Genomic DNA, 20166 nt, shown 5'->3' on the forward strand with positions numbered 1-20166 from the left:
CTACAGGTGGCAGAATCACAGCCGCCAAGGTTGTGCTCTGAATAACTTTATCTCCGGTGAGGCAGGGCTGTCCAAAATAAGGCAGGCCCCTTCTAGAATGGATCAAGAGAACTGTAAGGACTTGTAGAACAAGAACCGATATGGAAGCCAAAGTGGAAGGCTTATTTTACAAAATAGGATCTTTAGAGGAAACTCATGCTTGAGTTCCCATTATCAGGAGAGAAGCTAAACCTCAAGAGTTCAGAAACCTTGAGTCATAGCTGTGCTATAGCCATTTGGGAGGGCAAAAATAGCACACCGTACTTGGGGGTGTTTGGAACCACAGGAAGCAGCTCAGGTGGTGGGCAGGACTGGATAGGCAAAGCTGGGGGATGGCTGTGACAGGGTTTTGAGACGGGGCTGACAACAGGGACTATGTCCATCTATGTGTTTGTTGTTCAGGGTTCATATCAAAGGCTCAAGGAATGTTTGTTGAAATATTAAATACGACTTTTTTACCACAGGCCACTGGGCAGCAGACCTGAACTGAGACCAGCGATTAGTTCTGAATGATTTGGGCGGGTTAGAGGAAGAATGAGGAGCCCCTGAAGTCACTCTAAGATTTCTAATGTAAATGCAAACCTGATTTCATACCAGATCGCTGGAGGCTTATCTAACCTGGAGTTGACTCTACTGCCAAATCTTTATGTGAGGGCCTTTCCATTTAAAAGTGCTATTTTAGCCTTATCAAAAATTAAAGTATGTTCTTCCTTCCCACATTCCATTTGAGAAGTATATCTGTCATATTAAGATACTTTTATCAAGTTTACCAGCCTCCTTGTCAAGTTTGTTTCAGTTAGTCACCCAAAGAATTAAAAATATCCTTACCCTCAGCTGTGGTCATGTTGGAGGAAGGGAGGAGAAGGGCGCCAGTTGACTTTTTAAAAGCTATTGCCATATTAAGCTCTTTGAATTGCTTCTGTTGGTCTTCCCATAAATTTGAGGTTTGTTAGGCTTGGTGACCTGAATGGGCATGGCCCCATGTTGGTGAAGTTGTGGGAGATAGTTGGTGTTTTTCTTGGACACATTCTCATATTGTTCTTCCTGCAAGGGAGAGTGGTATTTCTCCTGGAGAACTAGTAATTTATTTTTATCTTGTAAACAGTGTGCAGAACCGATGGCCATCCCCTGTTCGCAGTGCTTGTGTTTGTGCAATGGCTGAAAGCTTCCTGTCAAAACTTCGTCTCACTTATAATAGGCTCATTTTTCAAACTAAATAAAAGTAACAACCATTAATGAACATTTGTTATGTTCCAGGCACTGAATCTTAGCATCCACTTAATCATCACTACTTAGAGTAACTTATGAATTAATTTCTATTTTTATCTCATTTTTAAGATGAGAGAACTGAGACTTAGAGAAAGTAAGTAAGCTCCCCGAGGGTTACTTGTCCCCAGTTCTATATACTGTCAAAATCTGAGTAGCAGGCATGACATTCAGACCACAAACACAGGTACAGAAGAAATACTTACTTTATAAAATTGTTATCTAAGCCTTTTGCTGGGGTGGTAGAGAACTCAATCACAGTCACTGGTGGTACTCACACACCATGAAGTTGTGCTGAGGTCCTAGAGTTAGTTGTAGGTAGTGCCACGTCATCTGAGAGGTAGCCGCTGGTCATTGATCCAACAGAGATTCTCCCTGCTGCAGAGGGTGTGATCTGATCCCCCAGACCTGGCTGCTCTCCTGCTCTGTCTCACTTTGAGGCAATGGACCTTTGGTAGAGGTTGGAACTCCAGTGCCTAGGCTTCCACTCTTCTGGTACATCAAAGAGGCATTCCCACTGTCCTGTGCCACCTCCCTGGAGTGCCATTTTTACTACTGAGCAATGCTGCATGGATGTTGACTTTGATCCTCTTTTTGGTCTGGGAGACATAGCTCTCTCTTTCCAAGTGTCTCAGAGTTACTCTCTTTACTGCCATCCTCATGATAATAGTAGCACAGTCTCTTCGAGAACTTCTTACTTTTGCATGCCACAAAGAACCCTTTGCTTTACGCATCTTCTGTTTCCACCCTGCAAGAGTCCCTGAGACCAGCAACTACTTAAGTTCCAGCTGTGAAGCAGGGAAATATAGAAAAAATAAAGGAAAGCTAGTGTTCTCATAAAGTATTCTGCCATGTGTCTTCTTCTAGTTTTATCAGATGGGTTGGTCTGAAGGGGTGTGGGTTCACTGGTGAGGTGTAGTGAGTTGAGATGATTGTGTCTTTCCCTTACAAGTCTATTTTATAGAACCTGCTGCCAGGAATCGTTGTTCTTCTAAACCCCTGGTTTATTTTTATCTTATGGACACTGTGAGTCATATAACAAACTCCATTTCTTTTTCTGCAGGTCTGTCAGAGCCATTTTGATCAGACGTGTGTCTGCGTACTCTGATATTCCTACAAAATGTTTTCTGTGCTGAGATTTTTAAATAACATTTGTTTTAAAACTACTTCACATTATCATATAACTGAGGACATGGGGGAGGGGAAGCCTAATGAAAGTGGTCTCCAATTCAGCGTTAAAAAAAAATTTTAACATTTCTCTTTTTTTTAACTATCTAGATTCCAGATTTTTATGTTTAATTGAGAAATATGGTGTTGCTGCTAATTAAAACTTGTAAGATATAGATATGTAGATATAGATATTAATATAGACAGATACATTGATAAAGATATATATGGATAAATATACAGATATATCTCTATCTTCCCTTGCACTTGTTTTTCCTCCATGGAACCGAGGAAAACAGCGCAGGTCAACCCAAGGAGGCAGAGAAGTGCGCTGGGGGCCATCCTGCTCCAAGCAGAGCCCAGTATGGATCTGCATGCACCCACACCTCCTGCGCCCTGAGGCAGGTTCACAGACTTAGTCTTCCCCACCCTTCAGAACTGGTAGAATTTAATTTACTTCCACTTAAGTTCCATTAGGTTGCTATGTTCCCCAAGGTCACACAATACATATTTACTAAATTGAATGTTGCCTGGTGTTATCTTTTTTTTTTTTTTCCGATTTTCTCCCCTGGTCCTCTGGGTGGGTCCTTGGGTCTTTGAAAATCATATTTTCCCAGAGTCTACCCTTATTGTCTCATTAGTTTTCAGTGTCAGGCCTCTTTGTGTTTTAGTACCATCTCTTCATGCTTGTTTTTCTGTGCCCGGGTCTTATGGGTCTTATCTTGCAGCTTCTCTCTGAATTTGTCCCTCTCTGTTTTCTTTCTCTGAGACTCTCTGTTCCTCTATTTCTCCTTTGCACCTCTCTGTCTCTCTCTCTCTCACACAAACACAGTTTCTATATTTGTGTTTGTTCCCTTTGACAATTATCGTTAAAAAAATCCCATGCATTTTTTAAAGAAATTAAACACAATGAAGATTTTTATAATTTCTCGTAATAATTCACTTTACATGGCATTTTCAGTCTCCAAATATAGGAACTCGAGGAAAGTAGATTTGTTTATATTAACCACAATGCATTGTAAGTCATGTAGAGGGAATGGGTCCACCCTCTTCTGGGTTCTCTGTTTGCACTATATCCAGACAGGATTGCATTCCTCTGCTCTTTCTGACACAAATCCAGTGACATTTCACCAGGAGACTATTAGCCTAGAGGGAATGCCAACTTGTCCCTTCCCCTAATGTTTTGAGTCCCGTTACAGTAATTTGGCTCCAGATCTTGGCACAAAAACACTGGTTTGGTTGCACAAAGTCCTTGGAGGCTGACACTTCCTGTCTTCTGTACCTCAAATTATTAAAAAATTTTTTAAATTATATTTTATTGATTATGCAATTCCAGTTGTCCTGATTTTACTCCTTTTGCCCCCCTCCACCTAGCGTACCCCACAACCTCAGGCAATCCCCACACCATTGTTCATGTCCATGGGTCATCTGTACAAGTTCTTTGGCTACTCCATTTCCTATACTGTACTTTATATCCCCTCGACTATTCTGTAACTACATATCTGTACTTCTTAATCCCCTCACCTCTTCACCCATTCCCCCATACCCACCACGCAACCATCAAAATTCCCTCTCCTCTGTATCCATGATTCTGTCTCCGTTCTTGTTTGCTTAATTTTGTTTTTTGGCTTCAACTGTTGATAGATATGTATTTTTTGCCCTTTCATTGTTCATATTTTTTTACCTTCTTCTTTTCCTTAAATAAGTGCCTTTAACATTTCATATAATAATGGTTTGGTGATGATGAACTCCTTTAGTTTTTTCTTGTCTGGGAAGCTCTTTACCTGCCCTTTGTTTCTAAATGACAGCTTTGCTGCATAAAGCAATCTTGGTTGTAGGTCCTTGCTCTTCATGACTTGGAGATTCCCAGGAAAAGCCCAGCTGTGAATCTAGGCTGGCTGCTGCTAGTGCCAGGACTAGGACTCACTGAGACCAACTGTTGCTTATTTGAGAGGATTTAGGAAGTTGTGAGGCATGAGTCAAGACCAGCCATTCAAATGGAAAAGCAGCTTGGGTGGGCCTATAAACTGGGTGAGGCACAGTCACTAGGGATCTCCATGGCCAGTCAAACACTGTTAGCCAGTTTGATAGAGTCTCAGATAGAGTACCACCTTGCTGGTTCTGTGGCGGGAGAAAAGGGTTTAGAAAAGGGACAATGGCCTCTGCTCACCTTGATGCCAGACACTTCAGTTTCTCCCTGTATGCCACTGGTGCCTTTCAAGCTGCTACCCCAGTGGTGGAGCTCAGAGAGGGTGAGTCTGAGCAGGTGAGTCTATGTACTTTAAGAGGTTCTTTAAGAGGAACTGCTTGGGGCTCCAGCAGTTTCTTCCACAGACTCAATCCCTGCTGGTTTTAGCAGCTAGAGGTTGTGAGGACTTATCTTCCTGGCACTGGAAGCCTGGGGTGGTGGGCCTGATGTGGTACTGGGGCTCCCTGCTCCTGAGATGTGCCTCCTGAATTTTTATCCACCTCACTTGGGTGAGGGACCAGCCCATTCTGTGTCTGTGCCCCTCCTACCAGTTTGGATGGAAGTGGTTTCTTTAATTCCGTAGTTGTCAGATTTCCATTCAATTCAGTTTCTGAGTGATGGTTGTTCTATGCTTTAGCTGTAATTTTGATGTGGTTTTGTGAAGAAGTGAGCCATGTCTGCCTACGCCACCACCTTGATCGGAAGCCCTTGTCTCAAATTTTAAGGACTTAAATGAGAGTTGGTTTGCATTGCTTTCCTGCAGTCAATTTTGATGAAGATCTGCAGGATGTGGTCAACTTCTTCTGGGGTTTGAGCCAGGATACTATACTGCCTTGAGCATTAATATTAATCCTCTAAACATCGTTTGTGCCTAGAAAAGTAACAAACTAATTGTTATATAAAAGGGTGTATGGAGGATGAAATTTAAAGTGTCCATGACATGGATGGACTGTAAACAGGGCCTCTACTCTTTTGTTTAAGAGAAGAACCAAAGTTTTTTTTTTTCTCTGAGCTCTCATTATTTACATACTAACATGTGATGAACACTTTATGCAAAATATCTCATTTACTACATAGAGAGCAGCCCTACAACTTGATATGATGACCCCCATATTGCAGACAAAAAACTGAGACTAAGAGAAGTTAAGTGACTTGACAAAGTTTGTATAAAATAGCAGAGTTGAAATTTCTTCTACATACATCAGTACTTTTATGTTCTTGAGGGCGGTTTTATGTCCAGAAAACAGCTATTCAAGGTTACTTGGGTGCAAAATTTGTATTCAGTTTATTTGACACCCTTGTGTTTCTTAAACTTGTATGTTAGTTTATAAATTTTATCAATATATTCATAAACCTGGCAAATCTTGTAATTACTTTGAAGGAAGATTTTATGACTTAATTAAATTTCTTGATATTTAGCCACATTTATTAATGTAATATATTTTTATTTCTTTTTTAAGTACATCAATAAAGAGACTTAAACTTCCCAAGAATTTAGATAATTCTTTTAAATCAAATAAATTAAATTTATAGGTATGGTGAACTTTATGTTCTCTTAACTGTTCCAAGTATGATTTAAATCTGAAATTACAAGTCTAAAACAATGACTCAGTTATTCATTTTAACTTGGAATTACATGTTATTCTAATCAGCCTAATTTTTTTAAACACTACACAATAAGCACAAATATCTGAATACAAATTTTAGCACCGTGACCTTTATATTTTAAGTTTTTATACATAATACTAAATTTTGTCAGCACTAAAAGATAAGAACACAATATATCATCTCCAATAATTTTGATGTTATTTTCCTAAGTAATTTTGGGGGTTGTCTTCTCAGTTTACTGAGGTTTCTTGAAAATTAGAATTACTCTCATGTATGAGTGGTTCCCATACATATGTACATACTAAATTTGGCTATTTTCTCTTGGGAAAAAACTTAATTACCAATCAGTAATGACTGGAAACTTATCTACAATGCTGTTAGACACACAGCCCTGTTTCCCTAAGTCATTGTTCTCTGTGGCAGACAGCATTCTAAGGTGGCCTCCAAGATTTCTGCTGCCTGGAATACACAACCTGTATAGTCATTGCTCCTTGAGTGTGGGTAAAACTTGTGAGCGTGGTGGGCTGTTCCTCTTGTAATTGTTATGATGTGTGGCAAAGGGATTTCCCGAATGTAATGAATTTGCAGATGTAAAGAATTTGAGTAAGTCAAATGGGAATCAATGCCGGGTGTTTCTCACCTAGTTGGACGAACCTTAAAAAAGACAAGAAACAGTGGCAGCATCCTCCTGCTGGCTTTGAAAGAGGACCCTCAACCTTCAGATAAGATCACAGCCCTGGATGGCACCTTAATTTCAGTCTGATGAGATGTTGAGCAGAGGATCCAGCTAACTCAGATGCAGACTCCCCCCAAAGGAACTATGAGGTTATACATTTGTTTTGCTTTAAGCTGCAAAACTTATGGTAATTTGGTACAAAGCAATAAAATACTAACGTACTCTCCAACTAGGGTGGTCTTTTCACCTGTGTTCTTCAAATTCAAGTTATACATTCCTAATTCTTCTGTTCATTCATGGGAAATCTGAAACCCCTTCAGGCTGCTACATTCCTCAATAGAGTTTTCCATCATTTGCTGGCTGAGATACTGAAATGTTTTCCTACCGATAGGAAGCTCCTTTCTATTTGTTATATTCTTTCTGTATTTAGGCATAAAGTCATCTAGATATTACCAAGACATCCCCTTGAATTCTGTATATCTTTCATTATTTTGTCTAACTATTCCCATGACAGTTTTTCTGAAAACACCAGAGCCCAAATCTGTCTGATTCTATAGTCAGACTCTTCCTATTCCTCCCTTTAGTAGCCAAGGATGAGCTAAGTTTTTATGAAAGTTTTGAGCACTGAAATGATACTGGGATCTGATTATCCTGCATTATTCTGAGAGCATTCTAAAATTTCTCTGGCTTTTGCTCCTACAATAGTAATTGTATTCTAACATCATCACTCACTCAGTCCATCAAAAATGTGTAATATGATTTCTCTCAAATAATTTTAACTCCACTTGTGCATTTATTTATTAAGTTTTTAAAAATGATACAATAATTGATTCATGTATTGATAATACTCTGAGACATACAAAGAATTAAAGATACAATTCCCTTTCCATAAGACCTTATAACCTAGTTAAAAGCAAGATAAATATGCAAAACCTTAATAATTTGTATAGAAAATAATATAGGTTAAGCGATACATTTTAAGTCATATGACTGGTATAGATGAGGGTAAATTAAAAAACTTTATGAAACAAGTAAAATTTAAGCTTATTCATTCAGTCATTCATTCAACAAACATGCACTTAGAAACTTTGATGTGTCAGGCACTGTGTTAAGCTCTGAGAGCAGAAGAATTAGTCATAGTCACCTACTTCATCAAGCTCACATTCTAGCTGAGAAAACAAAAGCATGACAACAGTGTGAAGACACACTATAATAAATGCTACTATAATGTATGTACAACACGCGGTGCAAACCAAGTGGAGAGAGGGAGTGTGCTGGTAGTGAGGATGGGTGGAAACAAACTGTGAGGGAGCCTTCAAAGATATTGAAGCCAGAAAACACACTGCAGTTTGGGCTGTCTGTCACTACCAAACCCAGTAAGCAGAGACAGGGATTGAATCTTTATGGATGGTTTATTCAGATGGCCGGTGACCTGAGAAGATGGAGGGTTCATACCCTAACAGACCATCTTGTCTGTTTTTTCCAGGCCAAGGTTTTTATAGCAGGGAATAAACAAGGCATGGTGAGGGGTTTTGAAGTTCAGGGAGGAGTTAATTGGATTAAAAAAAACAACACCAGCTGTTCTCTCCCTGGGTGGTGGTCTTTAGCTGTGCCCCAGGCGGAGGTCATCTCACCCTGGAGCACAGTGGCTCAGATATCATCTTGAATTGCTTGCAGTCCTCCAGAGGAACAAAGGTGGAACTGCTTATGGGCTCCTGGAGTCAGGGTGGGTCACACCTTCAGGTCCTGGAACTAAAGCTTTTATGTGTGTTGATTACTAAGCTTATTAGCTATTACTTAAACTAAAATTATCCAACTCTGTTTGCTGAGCTTGATAGAGAAAACAACCCTATTTTGTTAGCCATTTTCTAAGGGCTGAGAATTGCCCTAAGCCTTTTATACTAATGAAGCCCATATAATCCTCACAACAACTTGATGTGATCAGGAATATGACTGTGGGAAGTAATTCCAGAAGAGGACTCTGAAGTCATCCTACCACATCTCATCATCTTCTTCTCCACTACCCCAATCAGGTTATTTTTATTTCTCTCTCTCAGACTTTTGCAGAAGGCTTTAAACTGGTCTCTCTGTGTCTGCCATTGCCATACAGCTCGTCTCTTTGCAACCTTTTAAGAACACAAATCAGATAAAGTCAGTGCTCTGAACAAACTTTCCAACAGCTCCCCATTTCACTTGCTTTAAAACCCAAGGTTCTTCACTGAGCTTTCAAAATCCTGCATGATTTTTCTCTCAACTCCTCCGTGACTTCATTTTCTACCACTCTCTCCTGAATCCATCACATTACAGCCATTTCTTCTCTTTGCTTCTCCTCGAACACACAGAGAATGCTCCCTTGCGGATGCCCGTGCTTGGAGCCCTGTCTCCAAGATGTCAACTGGCCTGACTTCCTCAGGCCTCAGTTTAAAGGTCATCTTATCACAGCAGCTTTCCTTGATGAGCCTGTGGAGAGCACAACCCTCCTCCCAGCCACACCCACATCACTCTCTACATCCCTGTCCTGCTTCACTTTTCATCGCAACACTTGTCAGATACTTTCTGTCTCTCTAACTAAAATAAAGGTCTAATGAAAACAGGAACCTTTTTTACTGCTTTTTACTCTAAACCCAATGCACAGCACAAAGCCTGGCACATGCTAGAGTCTCAAAAAAATTTTGTTGAATCCATTCAATCATTAGTAAATGAAATACCTTGCCATGGCTCATACTCTGGGTGTGGGGCAGAGCTGGCCCTTGGATACAAATTTGTCTAAATCCAGAGTCCATGTTTTTAAATACTTCTCCATACTACTGAGGAGGAAGAGGAAGAATGAATTAACACTGGGGAAAGCAGGAGCATAGGGGATGTGAGAATGACAGCCCTGAAGATGAAACTGAGAAGATAGTTGGGACAGATAATGAAGAATCTGGAAGTCTTGGAAAAGTAGTTTATAATTTTCACCATGGGCATGAAGAAAAGGCTTGGGGTGTGGTGTTCAGAGCCCCACTCATGCTTTGAGGGAGTGCTCGAGACCATCTGAAATGGGGAAAGGGCATTTATATAGATGCTAATGACACATCAGATCTTTTTTCATTTCCATTACAATGTTACAGCACACTGCAACCTAAAGGGGACCAAGTGGACAATTCGGCAAATGTATTCCTTCCTGGCACTTTCACACATGACTTGGTATAGAGTTTTAGATGCTAATGCTTCAGGTTATGTTGGCTTTGTTCTCTAAGATATTTTGTTGATCATACTCCATGTAGTTGGTCATAATGATTATCATTATTTGTTAGCCCAAGTGTATATTTGTCATCCCTGTTGAACAGCATCTGTGTGTGTGTGGTGAGACAGGAGAGGCAGGAGGTGAGTCTCCTGTTTTTAAATCGAAGAATATAACTGAAGTTGGCTTCCTTTCAGTTCAGTTTCAGGTTCTCTATATGATAGATTTTGTTTATCATTCTTGATACTTATTTTCCAATGAAATATGTATGTAAATTCTCCCTGTTTTTAAATTTCCAAACTTTTTATATCGTCTCTGTGGAGCATTAGAAGATACAAAGACTTTTAAAATCTGTTTTATAGGTGAGCTACCTGATTTATATCAGCAGTCATTCCCTAACTGGGTGGTTATGTTAGGCTTCATAATATGCTAAAACTCATAGTTGAACACAAACTATTGACTGGTATGTAAACAAGAACAGAGAAATATTTTTTTCTTCAGCTATGTTTGGATAAAAGATTCTATTTAGAACTCTCTGAGTAACTCAAAATAAGGGTGAAAAGAGGCATCTTCAAATTGGTTTATTCTGACTGGAAAGCAATGAAGCAACCACACTATCTCTATCTCTCATTTGGGAAGTAATCAAAGCATGCAAAGCTGTGGGTGTTGGCTCTTTTGCAATTAGAAGAACTGTACCATGTATGCTGGCAATCAGGGCCCTGGCTTTTCTCCAAGCTGTGTTTCTGGGAGGCAGAGAACAGCCCCAACAAGCCTCCTGACTGGGCAGGAAAAGCAGCGGGCATGGCTGTGTTGCAGGAGACATCTCACAGGCAAGAAGAGCACCAAGGAGAGAGGCTCTTAGGATCTCAGGCAGATCCAAAGCCTGTGAGAAAACACCATTTAAAGGAATAATAACAGATGCCTAGAGAAAAACCACAGAGAGGGGTCAGGAAGTTCAGGAGCACTAACACGTATCTATGTTGATTCTCATTTCCCAGTCTACCTCCCAGACTTATATTTATTGGAGATGCTGAGAAAGAGATACATGTTGGTCTATAGGAAGAAACTAGCCCTTGATTTGTGTACTTGGGGATTTTTTGCCTGGTAGAAAGACAATGCAGAGCATAGAATATAGCACTAGTGTTGTTTACCCATGTATTTGTGCAAATGAAAAAAGATACTTCTTCCTTAGGGATCCCTTCCCTTTCCTCCGCCTGGCATCCTCCTGCTTCTATGAGCAGCGTGCTTACAACTTGCCATGTCTCTGGGATAGAGTGGGCCATAGTGCACGGCGGGTCTGGAAGGCTTGTTAGGAAATTCAATGCCTGAGAGCCGCTGAATTTATCTGGTGTTAAAGAAGTGTTTTCTCCCTTTTCCTTGCCATCTTGGCTTAGATTTACATGCTGCTGACCTAATGTAGTAGATAAACACTAAACCATCCCTTAGCAACATGCAAATTAACTCCAAAACATCAAAATCCAGTACAACAAAATAATTTCCACTTAAGGTTGTGTTCCGTCAAGTCGGTTTATACTTTATGCTCTGTTAATAATAAATATAATTATTTTATTTCTCTGTGGGACAAGTTTAGTTTGAATACGTAAAAGCAATTATTTTCCTTTTCTATTTATATATAAAGATGAACATGGCTCACATTCAAAAAAGTAAATGACCATGAAAACTAAAACAAGAATCGTGATGCCAGCTGAACAATGTAGTCAGTTCAGATTAGGTTTCTAGTTCAGGCTACCACACAGTTCTTTACGGTTTATGGCTTATAGTTTTCTTCTTGAAGTGGTAGTATGTTTTATGATTTCTACAATAGCAGTCACAATGATAACTTTGTAAAACCTTGAGCTAAAAAGGAAGAACGTCAGACCACTGTCTTGGAAGTCCCGTGTGCCTGTGAGCACCACTTTTTCAGCAGCTTTCCTTGGGTCAATTTGCTTTCTTTACTTTTAGGAATTCCATTCCACTTTAATTAATTAATACTATTGCTTTTTTTCCTGTCCTTCATCCCCAAATGTCACTCTTGACTTTTACTGTGTGACTAATTTACCTGAAATTGTACATTAAATATGCACAAATCTTTCTTCATTTTCAGCAACTTCATCTGATTTATTCTACCATCTCAATTCAGCTCAATTCAACAATTGGCAGGCTGTGTACAGGCTGCCAGAAGAGGCCTACAGGGGACCCACAGCGCTGAGTGAAACGTAGACCCTGCCCTCAGTGAGCCTTCAACAGACAGGAGCAACAGCCGTAATGACAACTGGCATTTACTCAGCACTCACTTTGTGCCAGGCACTTGGTGCATTTCCTCTTTTAACCCTCACTTATGACAACCCTGTGATACAACTGTTCTTATTATCATTTTACCAATGAGAATACTGAGGCTTGTGGAGAGTAAGGGGTCTTTTTAAGATCAGAAATCTAGCAAGTGGTAGATATGATATTTAACATGATCCCTCCAAATCAATCTTCTAACCTCTACAAAAGCGTGGAGGATAAGAAAAATAAGCCTAAACTATAGTTAGAACACAAAATGTTTGCCCACTAACTCATGCTATGATCCATGTTGAGTACCACCCCTTCCAAGTTTCCTCTTGCATACATTATCTTGGTAAACGGCACTACCATCCACCTAGTCTTTTCCTAGCCAATTACTTTATCTTACCAGTTTCATCACTTACATATGTATCCTCACAGGCACTATTTTTTCATGCCGTAACAGCCTGCTCTCCTCTTGTGGCTATGAGAGAAAATTGGTTTTTATTACATTCTTACTAATAATCTTTCAATCACTCACTCTTCTTAGGACAAAGCTCAATGTGCTTAGTCTGGCATAAATAGTCCTTCAAAACGAGGCTCTTGTTTTTCTTTCTAGTTTTACTTCTGGAGTTATCTGCAGGGGAACACAATTATATATCCAAAAAAAGTTTTTGTCTTGTTTTGATTCTTCCTTACCTAATTATAAACTCTCTTACTTTCTTTGTACTTTTTTGCACACTATACTCTCTGGAGCATGCTCCTTGGCCATGTTGACTTCTACTCATTTTTACCTCCTCCAGGCTGGGCTTCCATGGCTCACTCCCGACCTGGTTGGATTAAGTGGTCCACCTTTCGATTTCACAATCCACTATTATAAAACCTACCCTGCTCCATCTTTGTCTGTTTATGACCCTAGACAATGAGCTTCTAGAAAGCAGGGAACTATCATTCATTCATCACTCAGGCACTCAATTAATGATTGTTTAATGAAAGAATAAGGGAACTATAATCCAAAACTTATTTATATTTGATTTTGGAATGCATTTCCTGTAATTCTCATTTGCTATAAACACACTCATCTGCAACTGGAGATGACATCCTCAGACTTACTGTTAGATATTATTAAAGCAGTCAGAAACATCTCAATGACTTTTAAAGGCTTAACACTTCTCACACTGCTCACTCCCACATGCTTTGCTACTCTTTGTAGAGGTTCTGTTGATCACTGATAAAAAATGAATCTTAAGAAAAAAAAATAAGCAAAAGTTCCTCCAGTTTTCAAATATGAAGACATCTAACAATCTCTGCTTGAGGATATGGAAACAAGGTCAATTCCATAATGTATCCACACATCCGCTATGGTTTTAGATAAGATACCGCCCAGGGCTGGAACTGTGTTCTTGATCCATTATGTTTATTTTAGAACTTGTAGACTCCCATAGCATTCTTTTTTCTAAAAATAATGATAATAAAAATAGCATGGTCTTCTTTGCAACCTTACTCATACATAGCCCAAGGAAAGGAAGATTACAAAATTATACCAATGTGAGATCATTAACTCAGATACCACAAGGTCTTAACAATGTTTAGCAAATACTTTATATAATATGAAGAACCAAATAACAGAAACATATTCTATGAGTCTTAGTAAAAGGCATTTGAGATTGCACAGCAGAGTGGAAATGCAAAAAAATCAACACAATCTTTGTTGTAAATTTCTATCCCACTCAACTGGGGTGGAAAAATTCAAAATAGGTCTGAGTCCATTTTAAAAGGGCTTCCTCTACACCAGCAACTTGTTTATTTATAATCAATCTATGAATAAGTATTTGGGAACACCCTCTGTATGACCTCTAGGATAAAATACGCAGAGGTGAGGTAGCAAAGCACAGAATTGCAGAGGGGAAATGACCAGAGGCAGACAGACCTGCCTTCCAGTCCCAGTTCTGTCACTTATTAAATGCTGTTGCTCTGTGGCATATTCCTGAACCTCTCTAAGTCTGTGTTTCTTCATTTGTAAACATCACAGGTTTGTTCTGGGGCTTAAACAAGATAGTGTATTCAAAGTGCTCAGCACAGTGCCTGCCTGACACAGAGTAGAGGCTTAGTAGGCAGTGGCTGCCACCTGCTGACATCTATTTAACATGGTGGACCCCAAGTACAACCACCGCAGATGAGAAGTGCATGAGGAAAAGTTGTTAGGAGGAAAAGTATGTCTACAGCGTTCATGTGCTCATATAAATCATACCAGGGCCTCTAAGCACAAACAGGGCCCCGCTCGCCGTCTTTCTCCTCCACTAATGGTAACCTCCATAAAAGAAGAAATGTTTTTTAGTTTACCTTTGCCTCTTTCCAGCAAATAACATAATACCATACCCACAGATCATCTTGAAATGTGCATTAAATAGTATTTTATCTACGTGCTTTCTGTGGTTAGATGATTGGCTCCTGACAGCAGACACAAAGTTCACTGCTTCATTTATGCTCAGTGACTACTGAGAACAAACTAGAGCTAAACTAAGAACAAAAACAAAACAGCTCAAATTGGATCTAGCTTATTAGTTCCAAGACCAAACTTTCCTAGATCATTGTCCTCCTCATGCAGTTTGAGGAGAGCTACCATTATGTGCCAGGCACCTCACATTATCAGACTTAATTTCCATAGTAATTCACATGCGAGAGATACTAGTTTCCTCCTGGTTCAGAGGAAGTTGGGGCTCAGAGAAAGGAAGACTCTTGTCTGGCCACACAGCTAAGTAAGTGGCAGCACTGAGGTGTCAATCTAGAGCAGCCTGATGCCTTCTCCACAGCATGTGGTCTCTTGTTTCTGCTGTGGGACAGAGGTGTGAAGAAAGATATCAACAAGGCCAATGTGCTGGAATTGTAGTGTAGCGTCCTTGGTTGCGTTGCTAAGCACACAACTGATGGCCCTATAGCAACCTTTCTGTGGCATTGTAATTTCCTCATGAGCTACCTCACCATCGATTTCTTCGTGTATCTTCCTCGTCTTGTTAGATGACTAGATCATAGAGAGTAACCACTATTTTAGTTAGAATCCGGCTCCTTAAGTTCATTTGTCAGTGTTCATGCAGGAATGTGAAATGCCTTTTTCATGACTAAAAACTCTGTCCTGAGGATCAAGACTTTTCCGTGAATGGATAGTGTTTTATTATACATGATGTTGAAATGAGTCAGAAAAAATTTCTTTGAAAACTGCTGCCAAAATGAGATTTTCAAAGGTTTCAGTCAAAAGTACATTTGTTTTGGGTGAAAAAGAGTGAAGTGTTTAAGCAAAGCAAAAAAGTACACAGACAACAGTATGGTGATTACTAAAGGGAAGGGGGTGAGGGCAGGTAGAAGAGGGTAAAGGAGAGATAAATGGTGATGGAATGAGACTTGACTGGGGGTGGTGAATGCACAATACAATACACAGATGATGTATTATACAATCATACACCTGAAACCTATAAAACTTTATTAACCAATGTTATCCCAATAAATTCAATATAAATTTAAAAGTAATTTTGTTTAAAAAGTATATTTGTGTTGGGAATAAAAGCAACAGAGAAAGTTCATTTGTTGGTATCTTCCCTTAAACTTTATTATATCTTCTACATTCCCCAAGTCCTATTTAATATTTTCTTTAATCCAACAATTTCATTCTTCAAATAAAAAATGTTAATCCACATTTACCAGTAAAATAGTTGCACATCTTTTGCCTTATTCTAAAATAAAATTACATATGCCAAGAAGCACATTTTGCCTCTGGTCAGAATGGAAGCAACTTTTTGAAGGGCTTGATAAGTTTGATTTCTTATGCAGTTTTGTGATATTCATCAGTTAACTCTGTTAAATACCGAGTGGCAATTTCAGCCTGGAAGTCTGCCACAAACATACATTCAATTCTCAGTTTCTTATGAGACCTTGAACAGCTTGACATTTCAGTGTCCTTCCAGTTGTCTGATGTGACACATATTTGCTTATGTTCTACTCTTGTGGAATGCAAACTCATCATTTCTTTCAAATAATGTGTTGCATAATTGCTCAACTCAGGGAGAAAATACGATTTTTAAAAATTAGATGCTACCATAAAGCACAATTCTGGTGGCATTTGGACAAAGTGTCATCTTTAGGGAACAGTACATTAAGATTACTCTGCTTCTTGAAAGTCTTCCCCACACACCACCCCTAACCCCACCAGGGATACGCTAATCCTTACAACTACTTATGGAACACATGTTATTAATTCCATTCTATAAATGATGAAACTGAGACTCAAGAAGTGTAAACACTGTGCCCTAGGTCACATCACTACGAGTGGCAGAGGTCAAATCACCTGGCCCAACATTTTCACCCATAGCATGACTCCTATAGTCCCTTATTTTTCTCTCATAAAGGTTTTCTCTTGACATTTCACCTCTGACTATTTCACAGCACCAGTAGTGAGAGAATAGAATTCTGAAAAAAAGAAATGATATGCAGGAGAAATGACCAAATAACATGTAAGCCATAATCTTTACCCATCCTTTTGAATTTTTCCAAAACTGCTTCACAGCTGATAATCCACCCTCTCTGTGTATATGTCTTTGTGGGCAAGTCAATTGCTGGACATGAATACCGACACTAAGAATCCAAGGTCAACGTGGTTAGTATTCTGAAGGTACAAGCAATCTTGTCCCTACCCCTAAATAAGAGAAGAGGGGTCCTAGAATTCAACTGGTTGTTTATGACCAACCATTACCTTTGAATAGGGATACTCCGCTTCTATGCAATCTCAAAATCATTTGCACAAAATCCAATGTAAGGCCAATTAAGTCAGCATCACTTTATAAACCAGGTTGGGCGACATAAAGCTGAAATTTGGATTTCGGAGGCTACAAAGAAGTTTTAGAATGCTCTGCTCAAATCCTGGAGTAAGATTTCATAAAAACAAGTTTCATAGAAACAGCACATAGCGCACATGAGCAAGAAAATGGGAAAAGAACTAGGTTGCACGTAATTTCAGAATCAGAAGTGTGATGTCAACTGAACAGGGCAACCTCTTGATAGTCTGTTTTGTTTGCATTCAGAGGGAGTTTCATCAGAGGTCAAGCAGTTGTACTAGACCAAGTGTACCAAGGAAACATTTTCCATAGATCCCCACTGGTCTGTGACAAAATCCTGCTCAACCCAGAGAAAAACTAAGAAGTAAAAGCAATGCAGTCTCTGCTCTCATGGTTTTGGTGTAAGGTTACAGCTGCTCTTTTTGAGAAAGGCAGCCCTTTGCAGTGAGATGATAACATTCCTAAAATTTTTGATGCCAAAATATCTTGTTTTTGAAATGATGAAAATAGTAGGCTGCAGGGTTTTTTGTTTTTTTTTTTTAATGTTCTTCCTTAACTAAATTGTGAGTTGGCTATTGTTATGGGTTGGATTTAGTCCCACCAAAAGATGTTGAAGTCTTAATCCCCAGTTCCTGTGACTGTGACCTTATTTGGAAGTAGTATTTCCAGATGATGAAGTTAAGATGAGTACATTGGAGTGAGCCCTACCCAACATGACTGTTTCTTTATAAAAGGAGGAAGTTTGGACACGAGAAAATTTGGACAAAGGGAAGATGGAGTAGAGACATTGGGAGCATGCCATCTATAAGTCGAAGAATGCCGAAGAACGACAGCAAACCACCAGAGACTAAGAGAGAAGGGTAGGCCTCTCCCATAGACCTCAGACAAAACCAAATGTGCCAACACCCTGATCTCAGACTTCTAGCCTCCAGGATTGTGAGTCAAAAAATATCTGTTGTTTAAGCTTTCTAGTTTGTGGTAATTTATAATGGCACCCCTAGAAAACTAACACAGCCAACCTAGGTCAATCCCTTATTTTTGAAATTTTACTGGTTCTTAAGATCCCCAAACCTGGGATCATTATACTGAATGATCTTAAAGTCCCATCCAAACCCGAGTTTTCATGATATTTTACATTGTGGAACCCCTTTTTCCAGTTTTCTGATTAGTCATCAGTGTGTCTGTAGGATCAGAGCCTTCCCAATTCTCCTTAAAATGGCAGAGTATAAGCAGGAGCAACATTCAGGTGTTTCAGAGCCAAACCTGAGAAAATATCTCACTGCATGGCTGGAAACCCTAGACATGGTTGTTGAATATTTTCCCCTGAAGTGTGAATAGAAGTAAAACTCCAGGCACTCTTGATATAGAATACAAGGATCAAACACTTCTCTGATCATGGACCTGATAAGGGTACATGTTTCTCATAAGGTTAGAAATAAGTTCTCAAAAGTCTATGGAACACCTATTTCCTTTTCTAGTTGGTTCATCAAACAGCCCTCATCCCTCATTGGTCTTGGGAACTCCTTCTGCTTTCCTTTCTCCTCCTAGGCAAGCTACACAACAGGCGATTAGAGACAGTGAGAGATGTTTTACCACATTGTACTTGAATTCACTGGTAAGGGACACATTTCCATTGCTCAGATGGGCTTGAAAATATCTAACTGGGCATTCACCCACTCATTTATTCATTCATATGTTTATTTAATAAATAGTAAAGAAAAAGGAGACCCAGGGATATTAGTTCCTCTTGTGTATTAGATTTTCACAAAATGACTCTATATTTATAATAACAAGAAACTCTACCTCATTTCATAGACGAGAACCCTTGAGCTCAAAACCAGAACTTATCCATGATCCCGACAGCTGATGAATGCAGCAGCTTGACTTCAGTTCTAATCAATGCCCATGTCTTTGCTCTCTCCACTACATCAAGATGCCTGTTCATAAAACACACCAAACTGGTATATACACACCATGGTATCATAAGACATGCCCCTCATTCAGGAGCTCTTTTCTCCCAGGCCCTCCTTGCCTCCAGCCAAAGTCCCTTACCTCAGAAAACCTGGTTAAAATCTAACCTGCTCCAGGAAGCCTGTCAGATTTCCTGGTTTGCATCTTTAGCCAACCCTTCAGCACTTAAGTTTTAAATTGTGCAGCTTCTGTTTGCTTGTTTTTCATTTATTGAAATGCTGTGTTGTTTTGACACCAGTGTGTTTCTGTATTTGATTTTGACTGCCCTGAAAGATCATCAGCTCTTCTAAGGAAAGTACTGCGCCTCCTAGTCTAGTCCTAACTCTGCTGCTAAGGAGCTGTACAAACCTGGTTATATCACTTAATCTATTTGAACCTCCATGTCCTCATTGAGATGAAAAGGGGGTAGTAGTAAGATGCTGTCTGCAGACATTTCTTACCATGATGGTGTCTCCTAAGCATGTCAGTCCTGGGCTCTTCAAGTGCCCAGTTGAGGCTGTGGCCAGGCTTACTCGTGTGAGGGATACTCTGGTCTCACCAAAGCCTGCTGGGAAGCCTAGGCCCACACTACTGAGGTATAGATTCAGACAAACCACACTGCTGCTGGTGTTGGTCCTCCTATTCTCCACGTCTCCCTTTCACTTGACATATAGCCATAAATACAGCTCCAGACCAAGACGGTAGAGTCTTCTCTACATCCTCCTCACCTTTACAGACACCATTTTCTCTTCCGAAAATACTTTACATTTCATGCCTCCTTGGTCAATCCCTACTCCTCTAAGACTTGGTGGGTCATTCTGTACCTCCTGAGTGGAGCCTTCCCTGACCGTCAATGTGCCATCAGAGTCTGTGAACTGCTATAACTTATTCAAATATCATGAAAAAAAAAACACCTAGTATACCGGTGTGGTAATGAGCATAGTGTCTTGGTTTATGACTGCTTAGGTTTATAATATCACTGTGCCACTTAGTAGCTGTATGCCTTGGACAATTATTTCTCTGTGCCTCAGTTTTCTTATCTGTCAAATGAGGATATTAGTAGTACATATCTCCTGGAGTGTTTTGGAGGATTAAATGAGTTAATGCATGAAAGCACATAGAATAGTGAACATATTATATAGTTAACACTATACAATAATACCATCTATTGTTC

Source organism: Desmodus rotundus, chromosome 3, assembly GCF_022682495.2.
Source record: "Desmodus rotundus isolate HL8 chromosome 3, HLdesRot8A.1, whole genome shotgun sequence".
Lineage (NCBI taxonomy): Eukaryota > Metazoa > Chordata > Mammalia > Chiroptera > Phyllostomidae > Desmodus > Desmodus rotundus.